Here is a 21,711-nt window from a genome sequence, read left to right as displayed (position 1 = left end):
CTACTACTTGATAAGGCTCTGACAGCTTTCCTGACTTCCAACTTGTTTAGGGAAAGTGAGGGTGATTAAACCCGAAACCACTTTCTGTGAAAGTGAGCACCCTCTGTAGAGCCATGTGGTACACTCTGAAGACCAAACCTTTAGTATCAGGGACATTTAGCTTGAAGGTGCACCATAGTAGCTCTTTGTGTATAAAGTCGCTCATACAACTTTTATTGAGTCCTTACTGTGTTCCAGGTACTGTTATGGGTACAGGAGCAGAGGAGCAAAGGAAGCTGTTGCCAGGTAGTTTACATCACAGTGAAGGAGATGGCCAAGAGATATAAATAATCTCAGGTTGGAGTATTCGCCATAAGAAAACAAGAAAGAGAAATGTGAAGAGAAGGACTGGGTGAGCAAGAGATCCTTTATTACCTTACATTTCCCTCTTTTTCTAAACATCAAAATGCTGTGCTTTTAAAAAACGATTTATATGTGTATGTGGGAGAACTGGCATGTATGTGCATACACTGAGCATATGTGCCTAGTGCCTAAAAAGACCAGAAGAGGGCACTAGATCCCCTTGGAACTGGAGTTGCAGGTTGCTGTGAGCTGCTATGTTGGGTGCTGGGAACCGAGCCCAGGTCTTCTGCAAGAATAGCAGATACTCTTAAACTCTGAGCCATCATTCCAGCTCTTCATTTTTCTTTTAATATGCATATAAATGCACAATTAACAGATAATAATTGCATATATTTGTGGATTGTGATCATTTCTTTAAAAGGTTGCATGTGTGTGTGTGGGGGGGAGTTATATGTGTGCACATGTACATGTATTTCTATATGCATGAGAGGACAGAGGTTGGTGCTGGGCGTTTTCCTCAGTTGCTCCTTACCTTATTTCTTGAGACAGAGTCTCTCACTAGTTTGGCTAGGGTGGTTGACCAGTAAAGCTCCAGGAATCTGCCTGTCACTACCTCCTATGAGCTGGGATCACATATGCATAAGTAGTTTCAAGCTTTTTACATAGGAGCTGGGGATCTGAACTCAGTTACTTATGCTTGCCCAACAATCACAGTATTAACTGAGCCATCTCCCCAGCCTTTAAATGTGATCATTTCATCTCATGTATACAATGTGTGATGCTCTAATGCATCCATATGAAATAGTAGCAACCATTTTTTATCTTACCATTTTAAAGTAACTGGTAAGGATATGAAATATTTTTATGCTTTATGCTCCCTCTTCTAATTCTTATCAAATATTAACAGCTTCCTATAGTACAGCTTCCCTCTACACCTCTTACAACCCATTCACAACCTTTAGTAATTATTCTCTATTGGTTTCTACCTAAAATCAACCGTTTTAGCTCCTACATATAAGAAAGCAAGTGATTATTTGTCTTCCTCTTCCTGGTTTATTTCACTTAATGTACTCCACATCCATCCATTTAGCCATAAACAACAGGATTTCAATTTTTAAAAATTATTTGTGTGTGTGTACTTTTGTGGGCACACACAGGTATCTAGATAGGCCAGAAAAAGGCATTGGATCCCTTGAAGCTAGAATTGCATGTGTTTGTGAGATACCCATTGTGTGCTCTGGGATCTTTGTTCCAGTTCTCCCGATAGAACAACAACCAACCTTAACCATTAAGCCACCTCTTCAGTCCTAGGTTTTCTTTCTTCCTTTCTTTCTTTCTTTCTTTCTCTCTCTCTTTCTTTCTTTCTTTTATGCTTGAATTATACACACACACTGTATTTTTTTATTTATATACCTATTGATGAACACCCATGTTTTAAAAATTATTTATTTTTCAAAACATACAAAATAGTCATTGAGAATTAAACATAGTAAAAGAGCATAAATATTAAAAATGAATCATTAAGAAATATATTCAAAAGCCCTTACATGATACCACCTGACATAGCGAGAGTATTAAAAACACATTATTATATCTGTGCACACTGACTAACAATCAGTTTACTTAAAAAGATTATCAGTGTTTCTAAGAGAGAAATTATTTTATCAGTAAGAATATTTTAAAAATTTCAAAATAGAGAAAGTCTTTGAAGTTAAACATTAAGAAAATGTTAATTTCAAGCACAGTGAGAAAAATTATCAATAATATTTTCATGATGTTTGTAGAAAATGATTTTAATATTTTCAACTGATGATATTCAACAAACCGAATAGTTATTTTAAGATATACTTCGTTGTTATGTCTCCCTTTTCATTTCTGATTTTGTTAATTTGGACACTGTCTCTGTGCCCTCTGGTTAGTCTGGCTAAGGGTTTATCTATCTTGTTAATTTTCTCACATTGGTTTTGTTGATTCTTTGTATAGTTCTTTTTTTTCTATTTGGTTTGATTATTTCCTGCTGGCTACTCCTCTTGAGTGTATTTGCTTCTTTTTGTTCTAGAGTTTTCAGGTGTGCTGTCAAGCTGCTAGTGTATGCTGTCTCCAGTTTCTTTTTGGAGGCACTCAGAGCTATGAGTTTTCCTCTTAGCACTGATTTCATCATGTCTCACAAGTTTTGGTATGATGTGTCTTCATTTTCTTTAAATTCTAAAAAGCCTTTAATTTCTTTCTTTATTTTTTCCTTGACCAAGTTATCATTGAGTAGAGTGTTGTTCAGCTTCCATGTGTATGTGTGCTTTCTGTTGTTTTTATTATTGAAGACCAGCCTTAGTCCGTGGTGATGTGATAGGGTGCATGGGATTATTTCAATCTTCTTGTATCTGTTGAGGCCTGTTCTGTGACTGATCATATGGTCAGTTTTGGAGAAGGTACTGTGAGGTACTGAGAAGAAGTTATATTCTTTTGTTTTAGGATGAAATGTTCTATAAATATCTATATTTAGTTAGATCCATTTGGTCCATAACTTCTGTTAGTTTCACTGTGTCTCTGTTTAGTTTCTGTTTCCATGATCTGTTCATTGATGAGAATAGGGTGTTGAAGTCTCCCACTATTAATGTATGAGATGCAATGGAACACCCATATTTAACCCATTTCTTGACAACGGTGACTAGTATTGCAATAAACGTAAGTGTTCAGGTAACTACTTTATATGTTAATCATATCTCCTTGATATATACCTAAGCAGTGAGATAGCCAGGTCATATGGTCAATCAATTTTCAGCTTTTTGAAAATCATCTTCCATCATCCTTCCCATAATGGTAGTAATACCTTCCACTGGAGATAAGTTACTTTAGAGGTGTCCAGCTAACTTTTGATATTGGAACATGACATTGCCCTCTACAAATGCACTGGGTCACATTCATACCTAATCTGCACAACTGTGCTTCAGATGAACACGGCACAGTGGTAGAAAGCCCTAGCTGAAACAAAGATGACATGTTTTAGGCAATATTCATATACATTATATATATTTAAATTATATATGTACACATGTATACACATATGTACTTATAACCATATATACAAATATACACAAATATATGTACATGCATATATACACATATATACATGTGCATATATATACATATATACACATTTGTGTGTCTTTGTGCATGCATATGCCAGGGCAGTTGTATGGTGATCAGAGAGCAACTTTCCAGATTCAATTCTCTCCTTTCACCATAGTTCCAAGGATGCAAATCAAGCTTTCAGGCTTGGTGGCAAGAGACTTTACTCAGTGGTTCTCAGCTTTTCTAATGCTGTGGCTCTTTAATACAGTTCCTCATGTTGTGGTGACCCATAACTGTAAAATTATTATTTTGTTTTGATTTTTGTTTTTTTTGAGATACGGTTTCTCTGTGTAGGTCTGGCTGTCCTGGAACTCACTCTGTACACCAGGCTGGCCTCGAACTCAGAAATCCACCTGCCTCTGCCTCCCAAGTGCTGGGATTAAAGGCGTGCGCCACCACGCCCGGCCTGTATAATTATGTTTATTACTACTCTGTAACTGTAATTTTGCCACTGCAATGAATCATGATGTAAGTATTTGATATGTAGGCTATCTGATATATGACCCTTGTGAAAGGATCATTCCATCCCGCAAACAGTCTCAACCCACAGTTTGAGAACCACTGCTTTACCTGATGAACCATCTTGCAGGCCTCCAACAAGGGGTCTTGTTGCTATTTATTTTCACATTTATTTGGTGTGTGTATATATTGGTATCTATGTCAACAATGCATATGCAATGTCAACAATGCAACGTATTTTAATGAAAAATTGTCTCCACCTGTGCTGTTGCTTGCTTAGTTTATCACAATACTGAATAGATACCTTTTTTAAAAAGGAGCTGTCATGGTGTTCTGGTAGCATATACCTGTAATTCCAGCTCTAGGGATGTATGGGCAGGAGAATCAGGAATGCAAGACCCTTTCAAGCAACTTTGAGGCCAGCCTGGGCTACTTAAAAAACCTGTCTTCAAAAACAAACAAACAAAACCCAAAATGAGCTGTGTTCAAGTTAGTGTATTCTGAGATCATTTGGCCAACTTTCTAAACAGTGAGTTTCTTCAGGGTGGCGCCAGGCTGAAAGTTATTTACAGTCTGCTTGGGTGGAGAAGCCGTTTGTCTTCAGAAATCTTGTGAACTTGAAGCGACCCAAGTGATGTCAGAGAACTTGGTTATGAAAGTAATTACTGGGCTGGGGACATAAGTCAGAGGTGTACTTGCTAAGCATATACAAAGCCCTGAGTTTTGACTCTAAGAAATGACAAATAATAATAATAATAATTGGTGCAATGAATTCAAATTGAAAAATGATGTTAGATAAAATTATATGGGAGAACAAAGCCCGTAAACCACCCATGTCTCATGTAAATCAATACATAGTCTATTGCTCTTGCATGAAAGATTGAGTGGCCAGGAAGTTTCTCTGAGGTAGGACATTTTGAGGTTGAGTCTGAATAACAAGAGATACCACCGTTTTAGAACTTCCTAAAGTGGGCCCACGTGACTTAGAGGACGTAGAGTAGACCCTTGCCCTTCAAAGTGGATTTTCTAAAACAGCCAGTAGTTTGTTCAGAAATGCAGACTCCCAGAACCTCAGATTTATTGTATCATAATCTACACTGAACAAAGTCTTCTATGTGATTCATAAACATGGTGCTAGGCTGCTAGTACTTGGTACCTCTTCTGAGGTCTCCTAAAAATTCCAGAAAGGTGGGGTTGTGGATTGGTGTTTTATCACTGGAGCCATAACACAGGAACATCACTGCTGTCTTTGTAGCAAATAAGCCAGGTTCTAAGAGAAGGTTGTTCATTAGTAGATATTCAAGCACTAGGATGCAAATGATTTCTTAGTTGGGCTCCTTGATTTAAGGTCCTTTCAGGAGTGACCAACTGCCCATGGTGGGATACTTTGTGACAGAGTCAGGACTTCAAGCAGGACTCTCATCCCCTCTCCTTGAACCAGCTTTTCACTTTTAATTTTCCCTCATGTGGCCAAGGCTGATTTTGAGTTTGCTACATAGCTGAAGCTGCCCTTGAACTTCTGACCTTCGGGCCTTCATTTACCAAGTGCTGACATTATAGGAACACAGGAACGTGTCAATTTTTAATACTGACAAAGAGAAATTAGAGTGAGCATGGGAAAGGGTGGACAGTTGCAAGCTAGAGAGGACCTGAAAGAAAATCACCTCATAAGGATGAACTAAGAAAATATATGTGAGAACCAGGTCTACTCAAAAAGTAGCACATTTCAGCTAACATCAGGAGCATTTCTAATAGAAAGTATTGAACGCTTCAGCCTTCCCTTCTAAACCATCTCCATTCCTTTGTATCAGCCACAGATCTCAAGAAACACTTTCCATCTGGTACCCTCTTCCTGCCCCCTCATCACAAATAGCACCAGGATGACACTCAGGGGATTTTCCTTATCCTTCCTGTCCTTCATTATGATCTCTCCAGTCTCAAGCACCACAAGAACAAAGTAACAAGTGGCTGGTGGTGCATGCCTTTAATCCTAGCATTGCAGAGGCAGAGGGGCAGAGGGGCAGAGGGGCAGAGGGGCAGAGGGGCAGAGGGGCAGAGGGGCAGAGGGGCAGAGGGGCAGAGGGGCAGAGGGGCAGAGGGGCAGAGGGGCAGAGGGGCAGAGGGGCAGAGGGGCAGAGGGGCAGAGGGGCAGAGGGGCAGAGGGGCAGAGGGGCAGAGGGGCAGAGGGGCAGAGGGGCAGAGGGGCAGAGGGGCAGAGGGGCAGAGGGGCAGAGGCAGGCAGATCTCTGAGTTTGAGGCCAGCCTGTTTTGCAAAGTGAGTTCCAGAACAGTCAGGGATACACAGAGAAAACCAGTTTCCAAAAACCAGAAAACAAAAAACAAAAGCCCAAAAAACAACTCCCCCTTCAACAAAACAAAAATCAATCAATCAAACAAACCACCACCACCACCACCGCCGCCACCAAAATCAAAACCAGGAAAAATTTTCATTGATAACCTTTAATGTTAATGGTCTCAATTTCCCATTAAAAAGACACAATTAAACAGACAAATTAAAAAACAGGATCTAGCTCTATGTCTACATTCAAGAAACATTACTCACCATTAAGAATAGATAGCTCAGGGTAAAAGAATGTAAAAAGGTACTCAAAGAAAATGGGCCTAGGAACCAAGAAGGTATAGCCTTTTAATATCTTATAAAATAGTCTCCAAAGCAAAGCTAAGCAGAAGAGAAATAAAAAGAAACTATAGACTTGTTTAAGGAAAAATTCAAGGAGATGATATTGCAATCCTAATCATTTATGCACCAAACACAAGTGTACCCACATTCAAAAAAGAAACATTGCTACAGCTAAAACTGGATATTAACCTTACACAGTGATAGTGGATGACTTCAGTACTCTACATTTGCCAATAAACAGGTCATCCAGACAAAAACCAAGCAGAGAAATGTTGGAGTTATATAATGTCACAAATCAAATGGGCCTAGCAGACATCTGCAGAATATTTCACCCAAACACTAGTGATTATACATTTTTCTCAGGAGCTCATGGGACTTTTTCAAAAATTGGTAACATGCTAAGAAACATTATAAGTCTTAACAAATATATTTAAAAATTAAAATAACACCCTGCATCTATTTGACCACCATGGATTAAAGCTGGATATCATCAACAACAGAAATAGCCGAAATTATGCAAAGTCACAGAAATCAAACACTTCACTACAGAATGAAAAATGGGTCAAAATAGAAATCCAGTTGGAAATGTCAAATATTTTTTGAATTGAATGAAAATGAAAACACAACATACCCAAACCTATGGGACACAATGAAGGCAGTTTTAAGACGCAAGATCACTGCACGAAATACCTACTTTAACAAAATTAGAGAGTTCTCATATTTGTAATTTAGCAGCACATATGAAATCTCTAGAGGAAGGAGGAAGCAGAAGAGGAGGAGGAGGAGGAGAGGAAGAGGAAGAAGAAATAGTAATACCCCCCCCCCAAAGAATAGATGAAAAGAAAGAATCAAACCCAAGGCGTAAAGCACTGAGCTGGAAACAAAGTAATATAAAGGATCAATGAAACAAAGAGTTGGTTCATAACTTAGAGAAAATCAGTAAGATTGATTAAACCTTGGCCAAATTAATTAAAATAGAAAGAGAGAAGATCTTGGGATAACTCTATCCACGAAAGTAAAATACTTGTATAATAAAAACTTTAAGGCATTGGAAGAAATTGAAGATGATACCAGATTGAACCATCTCCCATGCTCACGGATCAGTAGGATTAGTATTGTGAAAATGGCTATTCTATCAATATCAATTCTTAATTAAAAAAATAAATGAAAAATTGTTTCACATATTCTGAGTATTTTTGTGTATCCATACAAAGTTGAATTTTTTTTTTAATTTTCAATTTCTGTGAAGAATTGAATCCAGAATCTGATAGAAGAGAAAGTAGGGCAATAGTCTTGAACTATTTGCACAGAGGAGGCATATCTGAGTGGGACACTAGTAACACAGGCAGTAAGACCAATTATTAATGAATGGGACCTCATGAAGTGAAAAACTTCTGTATGGTCAAGGATCATATAGTTTTCATAATTTTGGCAAAGCAGCAGTCTATAGAATGGGAAAAGATCTTTGCCAAGATTATCAGATTATACATCCAATAGAGAATTAGTATCTAAAATATATGAAGAAAAAAAATGAACATCAAGAAAACAAATAGTTCAGCCCAAAAGTGCAGTACAGAACTAAGCAGAGACCTCTCAAAAGGTGAAACCCAGTGGTTGAGAAACCCTTAAAGATATGTTCAAGGGCTGGAGAGATGGCTCAGTGGTTAAGAGCACCGACTGCTCTTCTGAAGGTCCTGAGTTCAAATCCCAGCAACCACATGGTGGCTCACAACCATCCCTAATGAGATCTGACGCCCTCTTCTGGTGCATCTGAAGACAGCTACAGTGTACTTAGATATAATAATAAATAAATCTAAAAAAAAAATATGTTCAACATCCTTAGCCATCAGGGAAATGCAAATCAAAACTACTTTAAGATTTCATTTTACAGCAGTCAGAATGGCCAAGATCAATAAAAGAATGCACATGCTGCTAAGGGTGCAGGGAAAGGGGAACACTTACTTATAGCTGGTGGGAATGCAAACATGTCTAGCCACTATGGAAATCAGTATGGTGGTTTCTCAGGAAGCTGGAAGTCAATCTACCTCAAGATCCACCTCTATCAATCTTGGATATATATACCCAAAGGGTTCTACGTCCTACTATAGAGATACTAGCTCATCCATGTTCATGGCCGCTCTATTCATAATAGCCTGAAACTTGGAAACAGCCTAGATGTCCACAAACTGGTGAATGGATAATGAAAATGTGATAATTTACACAGTGGAGTATTTTTCAGCGATTACAAACAATCATGGAATTCATGAGTAAATGGATAGAGCTAGAAAAAAAAAGAAACCACCCTGAGTGCAGTACCATAGATTCCCAAAGACAGATATTTTAAGTTTTGTCTCATATGTAGGGGCAATAGAATATATTGTTATGGAAAGATAATGGGGAAACTAGGAGGATTAAATTGCGATGAGAATAGGAGAGAAGTGTAAGAAGGGGACGGTGTGGAGGGACAAGTACGACTAAAGGCCTTTGAAAAGCCAACGTGGAAACCTACTGTAGAAGCTTCCTAAAATACATGAACATAGGAAAGGCATCTAAAAGGAACCACTAAATAATAGGGAGACAAGTGAACATCATATGCCACTCCGTAAAGCCTCCAGTGCCAGGAATGGGTGATATCTTGTTGCGTTGTTGGCCACAGGGGCCCTAATAGAAACCTTCAAGTATCACAGGCTGTTTCTACTCTCCATAACCTGATGGTAAAGCCCAGTTGCTGAAGATAACAGCTGCTTGTGTCATCACACATGGAAGAGTTGAGTTGGTGACTAACTAGAAGCTTCACCTTTACTGACTAGCTGCCATGCTACTGGAAGCTACTCTGCAAGGTACCAGAGTAGAAAAAGTAATCATTGATGTTATCCAGCAACAAAATTTGTGACTTAGAACAATGACCTGACGACATGACATATTAGTTGAATAGTGGCACCAGTGTTATGGGAGTAACCAACCACTTTGTGATTCCATGAAATGAAACCCAAACTTACATTGACTGCTAACGTGGCTAACTTGATAGGTCATGGGTCTAGGGGAAACCTATTATTATTCTTCTGCTAAAGGAACATAGCAATACAATGATTCTTAGTGTCATATGGCTATACTCATAAGTGCCTTGCTCAATCCACATCAGAGAAGCTTCGTGTAGTGGATGGGAATTAATATAGAGACCAACAAGTGCACAACATATAGAGTGGGACAGACATTGGAGCATTAGTCCTAGACGGGACCTTCTAACCAACCCCCTCCCCTCAAGGGTCAGGAAGGAGTGAGGAAGAGGAGGCAGAAAGATTGTAAGAGACAGAGGTGATGAATGATTACAAAGAAACATTGACTACCAGACACAATAGGACTGATATGCATATGAACTCATGCAGTGTTGGCACACAAAAGATTTGTAAAGGTTCAAGCCAGGAGTCCCAGCATCCAGAGGGAGGAAGGGGTCATGGGCTCCCAGCCTCTAAGCAAGAAGATATATGCAATCAATATGCCCTGGCAAAGGGATAATCCGTTTTCTCCAATGCACTTTCACTGGTTTTTATCAATCACACTTCAGGGCAGGCCTCATGTTCCAGAGTTATTGGCCAACACAAAATGGACTCAGTGGTATCTTTGTGGACTTTTTGTTTCATTGTGCTTTGTTTTGGCTTTCTTTTTCTTTTTGGACTCCATCCTGGATTTGATTGTTTGATTTCCACTTTTGTGTTTCTTACTTTTTGCTTTTGTTTTATGAAGGAAGGAGAAAAAAAAACCATGAAGTTGGATGAGTAGGGAGGTGGGGAGGATCTGAGAGGAACTGGAGAGTGGGAAAACATGATCAAAACATGTTATATGAAACATTTTTTTCAATTAAAATAATTTTAAAAAGGGAAAGTGGCATTTAACAACAGAAATGCCTGGTACAATCACGGGGCACTCATAATACTTCCTGTTAAATATGTTGATGATGGTAGTGACCTTGTCTGGATTAAAACTTCCCAAATGACAGTGACTTTCATTCTTGCAGTTTTTGGCAGGTCCATATCTTGTATTACTATTTAAAAAAAAAACTGACTTTGAAATTATATGAAGTTAGTCTTTTCATATAATTCTTTGAACATTTTCTTCATTCATATAATATACTTTGGTCACATTCTCCCAACTCATCCCTCTCAACTTCTTATTCTCCTTCTGCTCTTTAAAAAACTTAGAATCCACTGTGTTCAACTTGTACTGTCCATAGCTGTGTGGGTGCTAGGTCATCTACTGGGGCATGGTTGGCCAGAGGGAGTCCAATACTTAAAGGAAATTGTCCCCCAATGGGGTATTTATCTTAGGGGTATAGCCACATATTTTCATATTAATATGTTTTTGGTCACCTAAATAAAAATGCAAGGCCAGTACCTGCAGAGATTCCATTCTGTTCCTTCCCAGCCAATACCCTTCTCCTCCGAGGAAACCACCTTTCTTACTTCAACCACAATAAAAATTAAACTGCACAGAAAACCTCACATTTCTTGCTTAATATTCATAATCCCCTGCTTTTTTTCCCCCCAACTTTCTATTGACCGAAAAAATAACATGTCAAAATAGTTTGGCATTATAGGCATGTTTTCCCTTAATAACACATTACAATATGTAACTATCAAAAAGAAGTTTTTTTGTACCAATTAATGTAATATCTTGGGTCACCATTGGAACATGTCCATACTTTGTTTCTCCGAAGCAACTAGATGTTTTCTGAAGTCCATGGCAACTCAAAGGCAATGATTTTGTGGTGATCGAATAGCTCAGTCACTGCGACAATCTTCACCCATCCAACATACTTGAGTACTTTGTGCCGCTCCACCTTGGACTCTTAAGAAGACTCCATTGAGTCTTAGCGTCAACGTGTGGTAAGTACTCCGACTTAGGTAAGCATCAGGCGCACAGAGGAAGGGTGGCTTCCGGCGATGGGGCGGATAGGAGAAGGTGGGTGGGCATTTCCCCAGCAGCTGCTGCCAGCCACCCGACTTTGATCACTTTGCCGCCTGGCAGCAGTGGCGGTCAACCTCATCGTTCCTTAGCAACCAGAGCCAACTGCCAAGAAGCCTTCCTATTGGGCTCACAGAATATGATGGGCAGTCTAGTTGTCCAATAGAAACTTTTAGGTTTGGCTTGTTGCACCGCCCACCTCGGGCCGCAGGCGGCGCATGCGCGGGTGGGCAGGTCTGTGTGCAGGGCGGTCGCGGAGCCGGAGCTGCTGCTGCTAAGCTCTTGGGCTCGGTTGAGACCGCCGTGCTTGCTCCTTGCTCCAGCCGTCACCGCCGCCGCCGAGGGAGCGGCCGCCTATTGTCCTTCTCCGCGGCCAAGGCGCGGAGCTGCTCCGGCTCGGCCCGCGGGGGAGCCCGGGGAGCCGCACGGTGAGAGCGCAACTTAGTTGAGGGAGTTGAGGGAAGTTTGGGCGTCTGAGGAGGGGGCGCGCGCGCAGCCGCCCCTCCCCCTTCGGCTGCTCGGGGCCGCGCGCGCGAGCTGCGGGACGCGGGGGCGCGCGGGCGCGACGCGGGTGGCGGACCCTTCTTAGCATCCGCAGCCAGGGGTGGATAGCGCGGCCGCCGATCCCGGCCTCCTCGGACCCACGTTCCCCTGCTGCCTGCTTCTGTGGCGCTGACTGCGGCTCTCCTCTAAGGGACGGCTGCTCGGTGGGGCGCGCCGCTCGAACAGAGAGTGCGGCCCCGAGAACGAGCAGCTCCCCGGGGCAGTCAAGCCGGGTAAACACTGCGCGCCCCGGCCACCTTTGGGGGCTTTCTCCCGAGATGGGGAGGGGGGCGCGGTGGGCGCCCCGGGAACGGTGGGCTCATTCGACTCCTCTGCCCCCGAGCTCTAGTGCAAGCACTTTGAGAACTAGCGAATCGCTGCTTTTCGTAAATAAGGCTCGCTGACACTTAACTGGGGTGCGAGACGCACCCTCAGTTTATTTCTCGCTAAGGAAGTGTCTGTCTTTCGGTTGAAAATATTGGCTCACTTTAAGTGTCTAGACTCTACTGTGAACTCAGGAGTTCACAATGAAAATGGATTGAGCAATCTCTGAGTGTTTCACTCTTTGCTTTTCCACTTCATAATGAAGTTATTTTGAGAGTTCATTGCGTTGAGCAGATTTACAAAAGGATGTGCCTTTTTTGTCTGTCTGTCTGATTTTTTGTTACTACCCTCATGATTTCCAGAAGTCATTCATTTTTCCCCCCTAAACTTTTGGATTGCCCGGGTCAGGAGAAGCGCTCCAGTTCTTGAAAGTGCATTCATTGTCTGTAAAGAAGCTCCTATCAGTCGAGATGACTCTGAGATAAACCAGTGTGTCACTTTGTACACCTTCATCTCTTGGGGACTTACAACTGCTTTAAGTAGTTGCCTTCCCAAGTTTTCGGTGGAATCATTCCACTGCATTTCGTTGACTAGACTTGCGCTATGATGGTAATTCAGTTTTAGCTCCCGAGAGAGGACCCCCACCCCCCACCCCCGTCAGTCACTTCATGTTAATTTTAGTTGTATTTCTTTGACATTTGTTAAACTTAAATTTTTCTTTGAAGGCTACTGCTCATGGCATTTTGCTTTGTTTTCTATGTGAATAACATGGACAAGTGGTGTGTGGGGTTTTCTGTTTTGTTTTTGGCTTTTCTTTATATGAAACCCAGCTTCGTTTACCTGATGAAACCAAGGAAAACTATTCTGAAGGCACAGGGATTCAGGACTCACAATCTTTGTGCTTAATTTCCCTTTCTGGAGTGGGTGTGGTGAGCAAAGGAGGTGGACAGAAGTTGGGAGTTATTGGTTAGTTACATAATATAAACAAATACTGCAAAATCAGGTGGCCAGGACACCAGTTGTCTTCCTTCTCTGGACTGTGATAACATGCTACACATACTTTTGTTCTAGGGTATTTGCTTCACTAAATGGGAACTATGTGTCTTATAAATGGTCTTTCCTAGTCTTTTTACTCCTTAAGGACTGTGATGGGTGGTATTTTGCTATGCTCTGGTTTTTTTTTTTTTTTTTTTTTTTTTTCTAGAAAAGTCCACACAGTTGGCGTTTAGATTTTGTTTGATTTAGGTGAAGCGATTTTCACTGGCTACTGATAGTGTACACAGGAGAAACCCATGAACTCTGGGGCCTTGGACAAAATGGTAATTAGCTTGCACATCTGTGGTGAGGTTGACTTTACTTTTAGACTTTGTTAATTCTCTCTTGAGATAGGGTCTCACTGTGTAGCTCAGGCTGGTCTTAAACTTCCAGAGATCTGTCTGCCGGCATGCTGGAATTAAGAGCCTAGCACCCCCTCCCCCCTCCCTCTCCCTCTCTCTCTCTCTCTCTCTCTCTCTCTCTCTCTCTCTCTCTCTCTCTGTGTGTGTCTGTGTGTGTGTGTGTGTGTGTAGGGTTTGCCTTGTAGTGTATGTTGGCTTTGAGCTCAAGGTTTCCTTAGGGCTAGATAACATGTGTTTATCACTTTTCCCAGCTTTAAAAACTCTTTTTTGTTGATTTGTTCTAGAAAATAACTGGGATTTAAAGAGTACACTGTGGATTTCAAAAAAAAAAAAAAATTGCAATTTTGAAATGCATCCCTCACACTCTCCCTGTTTGAGACTCTTAAGCTACTGAACAGATTCATTCATGGCTCTTCCCAGTCCTTCATTGTGAAATCAGTAGGGAGCATAGTTTAGAAGAAATTCCCTGTTTTGGAGTTATGTAAATCTGAGTTCAGATCCTCAGCTTTCCTTCCACGGTTTTGAAGCCTTGAGCACTGCACTTAACTCTGGAGCTTGCTTCTTTCCTTGTAAGGGGTAGTAACATTACATGTTCTTAGGAATGCATGAAATGGTCTAGGAGACTTAGTGCACTGTCCAATATTCTGCTTCCTGGTGGCTACAAAGATAACTGTGGTACGGTTTTACATGGCTTTTAAAAAGTGTTTTTAAAGTGAGGGTTCTGAACAGAAGGTGGGTCAGTGGGTAAAGGTACTTGCCACCAAGCCTGATGACCCACGTTCAGGTCCCACAGCCCCATGTAGTAGAGGGAGAGAACCAACTCCTGAAACTTGTCCTCTGACCTCCACATTCACACTTGTGAATTAACTTCCACCCTAAAGACAAATAAATGTAAAAGATGTCCTCTGAACAGAAGGATGAGAGAGGCTATATCGTTTTGTCACCTGTTAGCTTTCTTTTGAGTGGGATCCCAGGTGCCTACAGCTGTATAGTGTGAGAAGTGACAAGAGAGAGATTGTTTCCAGTACTAGCAAGAGTCCGTCTTAGTGTTTGAGACACTATGAAAATGATTGCCCTTATGAAGGAATGCATTTACCTGGGGCTTGCATACAGTTTCAGAGATTGAGTCCATTGCCATCATGGAAGGGAGCATGGCAGCACGTAGGCAGAAATGGTGCTGGAGAGATAGCTGAAAGTTCTACATCTGGATCCTCAGGCAACAGAAAGAGAGAGAGCGAGCATCTCGGTCTGGCTTATGCTTCTGAAACCTCAGAGCCTACCCCCAGTGACATAATTCCTCCAATAAGACCATACCTTTCCTCAAAAAGCCACACCCCCTGACCGGCCATATAGCCCCATTGCCTAATAAGGCCACACCCCCTAACCTTTCAGATAGTGCCACTGCCTGAGGAGCAAGCATTCACATCGATGAACCTATGAGGGCATTCTCATTCAGACCACCATAGTGTCTTGAGTTATAGTCAGTTCCCTTTGTTTTACTCGGTCTTGAAAATAATATTTGTGGCTCTATGACATTTCTCAGGTTTGCTCAAGATAGAACTGGATGGAGTGTTAGCAGAATACATAGTTCAGAGACTTAAGTACACCACTCAGTTGCTTTTTCAAGTGCCACTATTTACAGAGAGGAGCAGTGGTTAAAGTCAGTTGTACCAACTTAGTTCAGAATGTTTAAAGTGCCAGACAGAGTAGCTGAGTTTTAGAACTGTTTACCTGATCAAACCTGAGACTGTAGGGATAAACATCCCTGACCAAGCCACCTGATGCTTGCTTGTCTTAAAGTTAGTCCTGAGCTATAGTTAATACTGATAAGGATGAATATCCACATGGAAGTGATTGTCCCTGTGTTGTGTGGCCTGCCTACCTTACTGTTTTGGGGGAAGAGAGAAGGAAGCTGTTTGTAGGAAGAAGTTTATTTCATGCCCATGTCGTACATTTACAGTTTTCTAGTCACCTTGGTGTTGATACGGTCATCATAATAAGATCAAACCCATTTTTATCAGTCTTTGCTAAGAGGTTGGACTTACAGATTCAGTACTGAAATACTGTGCTTGTCTGAATTCTGTGTTGGGTAATGGGGTGCTTTTTTTTTTTCTTTTTTCTTTTCAGAACCTTATCTTGGTATGTTTGCATGGTGTGATAGTGAGTGAAAGAAAGTGGAGAGCGGGAGGTGTTTGCTCTTTATGCCACTGGGTAGGCGTCTTGTAATAATTTTTATTTTCTCATCATAAGCCCACTCTTGATCATAGAGTTGGTCCCCACCACCCAAAATAATGAAATATTCTTGAAAGGTTAATTAATTCCTGTGGCACACTTTTGTTCTTTTTAACTTGAGATGCCAATGCCCGTAAAAACCCCTAGAGTTAAAGATTTAGTTTTGTAGAACCCAAGGATGGTTCTTTCATGTTGATCTCTGCTAAAAGCACATGGTATACAGACAGCTGCATCCACACACTGCCACTTACCGGCAGTCTGATCTTGAGCAAGCCATTTTATCTTTCTCAGTATCCTTGCTTATTACAGCCCCCATCCCCCCCAGTATTATCCTGTCAGCTAAATGCTACTGTTGTGAGAAACACAGGCCAGAAAGCACCATACCGTGTGTGGTGCTACATTTTCAATGATTAGCTCCTGGTATGGATAAAATGTAAATCCCAACCCCAAAGGGCAAACTTGCCACTAGCTTCTCTGTCATTCCCCCAGAGAAGCCAGCTAAAATGTTTTAATATGTCTTACCCTCCTTCTTGCCTGGGAAAGCTGACCTGTTTTCATGTTCTATCTGGTTTTTCTCACATTTCCTTTTACCAAATATTTATCAGGGAATATTGGTTAAACTAGCTTTTGATTCAGCATGCTTGTTGTTAGATGCAAATTACTGTCTACTCAGCAACTGACCTGGGCTGCCAGGGCTTGATGTCGGGTGAGTCCACGGTAAACAGCGAACAAAGAATATCAGGACGTTGGAATTATACTACAGAGGAGGTCAGTGGAGCTGCGGTTGTTTACCCTCACCTTCATACTACACTTTAGTATTTGTTTACTTAGTTTTCTGTTCTAGATGCACTTTATTTTACCTTCATTCATTATTTATTTCTCAGCAGCCCCTCGGGGAGAAAACAAGCCAACACGAAATCTTGAGAATGAAATTATTAACCCATTTTTAGGATAAGAAAAGGCTTCTGAAGTTACTTGACAGTGGCCATGTTGCTAGCTAATAGGCCTTTATGCTATTATTATTGATGGATTAGTATGATTATTGATTACTATGGCACAGAAGTCAGACTTTTCCATATCATTGATATTCTCATATGAAAATTTCAAGTACATTTTAAAACAAATCAAGTTTGTCAAGGTTATTATAGAATGTAATAAAACACACCCATTTTAAGGACAGAGTTTAGAGAGTTTATGACAAAGTATCCTTGCCTGTAACTCAGCAGAGTCAAAACAGAACATTACTACCAAGGTAATATGCCTGCCACCTTTTGGACCAGTCTCTTCAATGCTCATCTCCTGCCCACTTTATCATAGGCAACTCCTAGGGTATTATGTTTTTGGCACTGTGTGTCCTCTTAGCTGGCCTACTGCCTGTTTTTGTAAATAAGGTTTTCATGAGCTGCAACCACACCCATCTTGTCTCTGTCTGCTTTGGAGCTCTAGTTGAAGCTTAGAGTGGTTAGTGAATATAGAGACTTCCACATAGGTAGTTGGCTTGGCCTTGATAATACCTAATTGATAATACCTAACAAAATCCAGTTATTCACATCTAATTTAAACAATACTACATCTTTCAACATATATTTTATTTCAACTAGCATTCATTTGAAAAAAATTATTGAGGGGCTGGGCAATGGCTCCTTGGTAAAGTGCTTAATGTGGTAAGCTTGAGTACCAGGTGTGACACACTGTGTGTCTGTAATCTGAAGGTTGGGAGGTGGAGGATCCCCAAGGCTTCCTAGCCAGCTAGTCTAGCCAGTCTGTGAGTTCCAGGTTCACCAAGTGACTCCACCTCAAGAATAAGGTAGAGAGTAAGACTGCCCACTTCCACCTGACCTCCATATTTACTTGTGCCAGCAGGAGGGTCTACATATAGGTGTGCACACCACACAGAGATTCAAGCTAGGCAAAAGCAAGTTTCACTCAGTACATTGTTGCTATGTCTTCAGTCTCCCATGGGTCTCATTCATACACTTACTCAGATTCACTGGCTTCAGTGCATAATGTCTTCTAAATGTTGACAAATGCGTATATTCATCTAACCACTGCTTGAATTAGAATAGTACCTTTGTCCTTCCAGATTCATCCAAATCCTTTTGTAGTTAATTTGGTTTTTCACTCCTTGATTTTCAGAACCCATTAATCTGTTTTCTGTCTTCATGAGTTTTGTTCATTTGCTTGTTTGTTTCATTGTTGTTGTTGATGATGATCCCTTTAAAGATCATTTAGGACTAGGAATGTAGGTCAATTGTGTGCCTAGGCTGTACAAAAACCTAGGTTTGATCCCTAGTAACAGGTAACTTGGAATATGGTGATGAATGCCTATAATCCCTGTATTTGGAGTAGGATGGGGTGGAGGCAAGAAGATCATAAATTTGAAGTCATTTCTTCCTATATAGGGAGTTCAAGGCCAGCCTGGACTAAATGAGACTGTCTCAAGCCATGGTGTGTGTGTATGTGTATGGGTGTTGGGAGGTGTCATAAAAGTGGAATTATATAGAATGTAACTTATGTAGCAGTTTGGCCTGGAACTCTGTAGCTGAGGATGGCTTTGAGTTTCTGGTCCTCCTGCCTCTGCCTCCTGAGTGCTGGGAATACAGCTGTGTGCCACTGCATTGTCATTGTGTGATGCTGAAGATTGAACTGGGGCTGTCCTATATTCTACCACCTAAGCTATATTACTTTACTTTTTTAAAATTAAAGAGTGTTAAAGACCAAACCTCAGACCAGAAAACTTAGGGAAGCACTCTACTGAGCTGTATGCTCCAGGAACTACAGTTTTGTTTTTTAAAGCAATGGTATCCACTCTAGGGCCTTTTGCATGGAAGACAAAGGCTCTGCCTTGAACTATCTATATAGCTCTACACAACAGCTATGACACATTTTACTTCTGGATTGACATTGGATTGAGTCTGTAAATACTTAGGAGGTAACTGTCATCTTTGTAATATTGAGCCACAAACATGACACATCTGCTTATCTAGGTCTTTTGTGTATTATTGGTGGTGTACTTTTCAGCATTCAAATCCTGTGTGTTTTGTAAGCTTTATTTATACAGCCCATGGTTTCCATATAGGTGGTTTCGGGATCCATGAGTACAGTTGCTAGTCTCAGTAAACAAGATGAGTATAGTACAATAAGACATTTTTGAGAGAAAAAAACCATGTGTTCTGGTTAGTTGTTTTTTGTTTGTTTGTTTGTTTGTAAGAGTTTCCCAAGTATGACTGGTTTTAGCAGCATGGAAGCTGCAGTATTTAGAAGGCCATGCACTTTGTAGCAGAATCAGTTCAGGAAGAGGCCTGGAGAGGTTGTTGATGAAGATTCAGCCTTAGCTAGAGTGAAGACCCGCCCCCCGCCCCCCCCCCCTCCCCCCAAGGACAGTAACAGACATGGAGTGGAGCTGGTCTGAGCTTCTGAGACAAAATGTGTTTCTCAATGGCAGAACCCAAGAAGTAGAGCTGCCTGAGCCTCGGAGCCCAGATCAGGGTCCTGGGCGTTAGACACTGAGCTAGTTACACTGTTGGAATTTGGTGTTGTTAAGCATGGTAAATGTGCCCTGGTTCTTCCATTTTGGAATAAGAAAGTATATAACTTAAGTTTTTACTCTACAGGACTCCACAATTGAGAAAGTTTTGAATTGTAAGAAGACTGTGGAACTTATGTACTGTTTTATATATTGTAAAAATAATGAAAACTTGAGATGAGCTATTGAGTTGTTTTTGAATCTGAAATATATCAACCTCAACTTTGGTTTTGAGAAGTATTCTTTGTTCTAGCGGATGGCTGTGCAAAAGGTGGTGGATGTTTGAGAGAGTGTTTGTAAATCCGACATTTTCTATTATCTATGAATCACTTAGAAAACCTCAGAATGACTTGAGTGTTATGTATATCTAAGCACATGTCCTTGGCCTAGCCATTCAGTCTTGTCTAAAGTAGGTGGTTTTCTGAAGTGGGCTGTTGCTATGCAATGCCTGCATGGAAGTGATTTGTTACTTCTGACAAACTGAAGAAGATTTTAAAAATTCTCCTTAGGTTCCCTCAACAGAACATCTAGGCTCTGAATACAGAGACACTCTCCTCTTTGAGGGACTTAGGAAAACACTGTAGCCACAAGAGTTGAGAAACAGTGTAAATGTTTATTTGGTCACATGAGTGTAAATGTTTATTTGGTCACATGAAGTTGTGGGCCTGGCTAAGATACTTTCTCTTTTTGAGGATTAAAGGAATGCATAGGTCAGTGGGTAGGAATGGCCAAAACTTGTCTAGGCTTTCCTTCCAAAATGGTTCTGCATATATCCTTAGAGCATAGGTCAATCTGGAGTAATCTTTCAAGGGCATTTCCCAGTGTTTTTTAAGCAGGTCAGTAAAGGGAAGAAAGAATTTGTATGTCTCTTTATGTAAATAAACTATGACTTTTATCTTGGATTTTTGATATACTCTAGTTTTATTGTATATGCTGTAAGTCATATTTTTTTTTACCCTGATATAATTATATCCAAAGTAGTCAGCTTAAAATTCCAACTTGTTCTTGTTATAAGAAATCCTTGTGGTCTGCTCTTAAAAGTTTTCCTGGAATTCTTAAAAACATGCTAGGCTTTCATGTCTGTGCCTGGAAAGTAGCAAGAGCTTGCCAGTGGTTCCTTTCCCATGTGCAGTGACCGTTGTGGATGGGAGCCAATAATTAACGTTCACACGCTTGTTCACATCTTCAAAGTGTTTTACAAACATTTAATTAGTTCACGCTTAACTTATGTACTAGAAGTTGGAAAACCAGTTTTTAAGGTTCATTTTAGCAGTGAACTTTAAAAGTTTTAGAAGTTTTTAAGATTCATTTTAGAAGTGTTGGGGGGTAAAGGAGAAAACTACAGGTGGAGTTAGCTTCCCTTGCTCCCCTAGCCTTTGGTCCAACATGACTTTGGGGGTGTATAGCTTTGGGTTGATGCAAGAGTGGAGTTATATGGACTGGGAAAAAGAACATTGGGTAGAATGCTTGGGAAAAGTCATAGATAATTCACTCAACTTTTTCCTTTATGTAGGTCCATATGTGAGGATTGGCCTAATTCATTCCTGTGAGCATTCTCAAGAGTAGATTGTGACTGGAGCAGACTCTGGAAAATTAGAATACATGCTAATACATGCTTATTTGGGGAGGGATCATCTTTGCTAGTTTCCTCACTACTGGTTTCCTACTACTAACTTGCTTTTGATTCTCTTCTCGACCCCAGTAATAGGCCAGGTTGTACAGTGGAAGGAGACACTGTTTTCAGGTGTGCTGTGTTCCTTTCACATTAGCTGTGTGACTTGGCCTGGCCAGAGCAAAAGTTTCTGCTCTTTGTTACTTTGTTACTATTCTGTTACTTTGTTCTCTGAAATTGCTTATTTGATTTAGTTTAATGGTTTTGAGACAAGCTTTCACTTTGTAGCTTGCCTGAAGCTCATTTATATAGCCTAGTCTGCCCTGGAACTTCATTGTAGTTCTTTTAAGCTTTAAGAGTACTGAATTGGTTTTTAGGTGTAAGCTGCCACACCCAGTTGTGAAATTGTATTTGTCAATGACTCAGGTTTTAATAGTGAAAAAAAAAAAAACAAACTTAAATTGTTTTTCTGTATAAGACTGACTCTATCAGATTGCATTTCCTTGGTTGGCAAGTGAGACCCAGGATAACACTTCCCTTTGAT

At 40.7% G+C, this 21,711-nt stretch overlaps 1 protein-coding gene across 7 annotated transcripts in view; it reads left to right on the top strand.

Annotated features, from left to right (window-relative positions):
- The first annotated feature begins 11,774 nt into the window (after positions 1-11,774).
- Akap13 (A-kinase anchoring protein 13) overlaps positions 11,775-21,711 on the top strand; it is a 280,085-nt gene continuing 270,148 nt past the window's right edge. For all 7 annotated transcript variants that reach the window (XM_029479051.2, XM_029479049.2, XM_029479050.2 and 4 more), the window contains exon 1: positions 11,775-11,961. The gene's annotated coding sequence lies outside the window, so the exon portion shown is untranslated. The remainder of the gene's footprint in view (positions 11,962-21,711) is intronic.

This window comes from Mus caroli, unplaced genomic scaffold, assembly GCF_978045245.1.
Source record: "Mus caroli unplaced genomic scaffold, Mus_caroli_1 scaffold_8, whole genome shotgun sequence".
In the NCBI taxonomy this organism is placed as follows: domain Eukaryota; kingdom Metazoa; phylum Chordata; class Mammalia; order Rodentia; family Muridae; genus Mus; species Mus caroli.
This window is presented reverse-complemented; position numbering and strand designations above follow the sequence as displayed.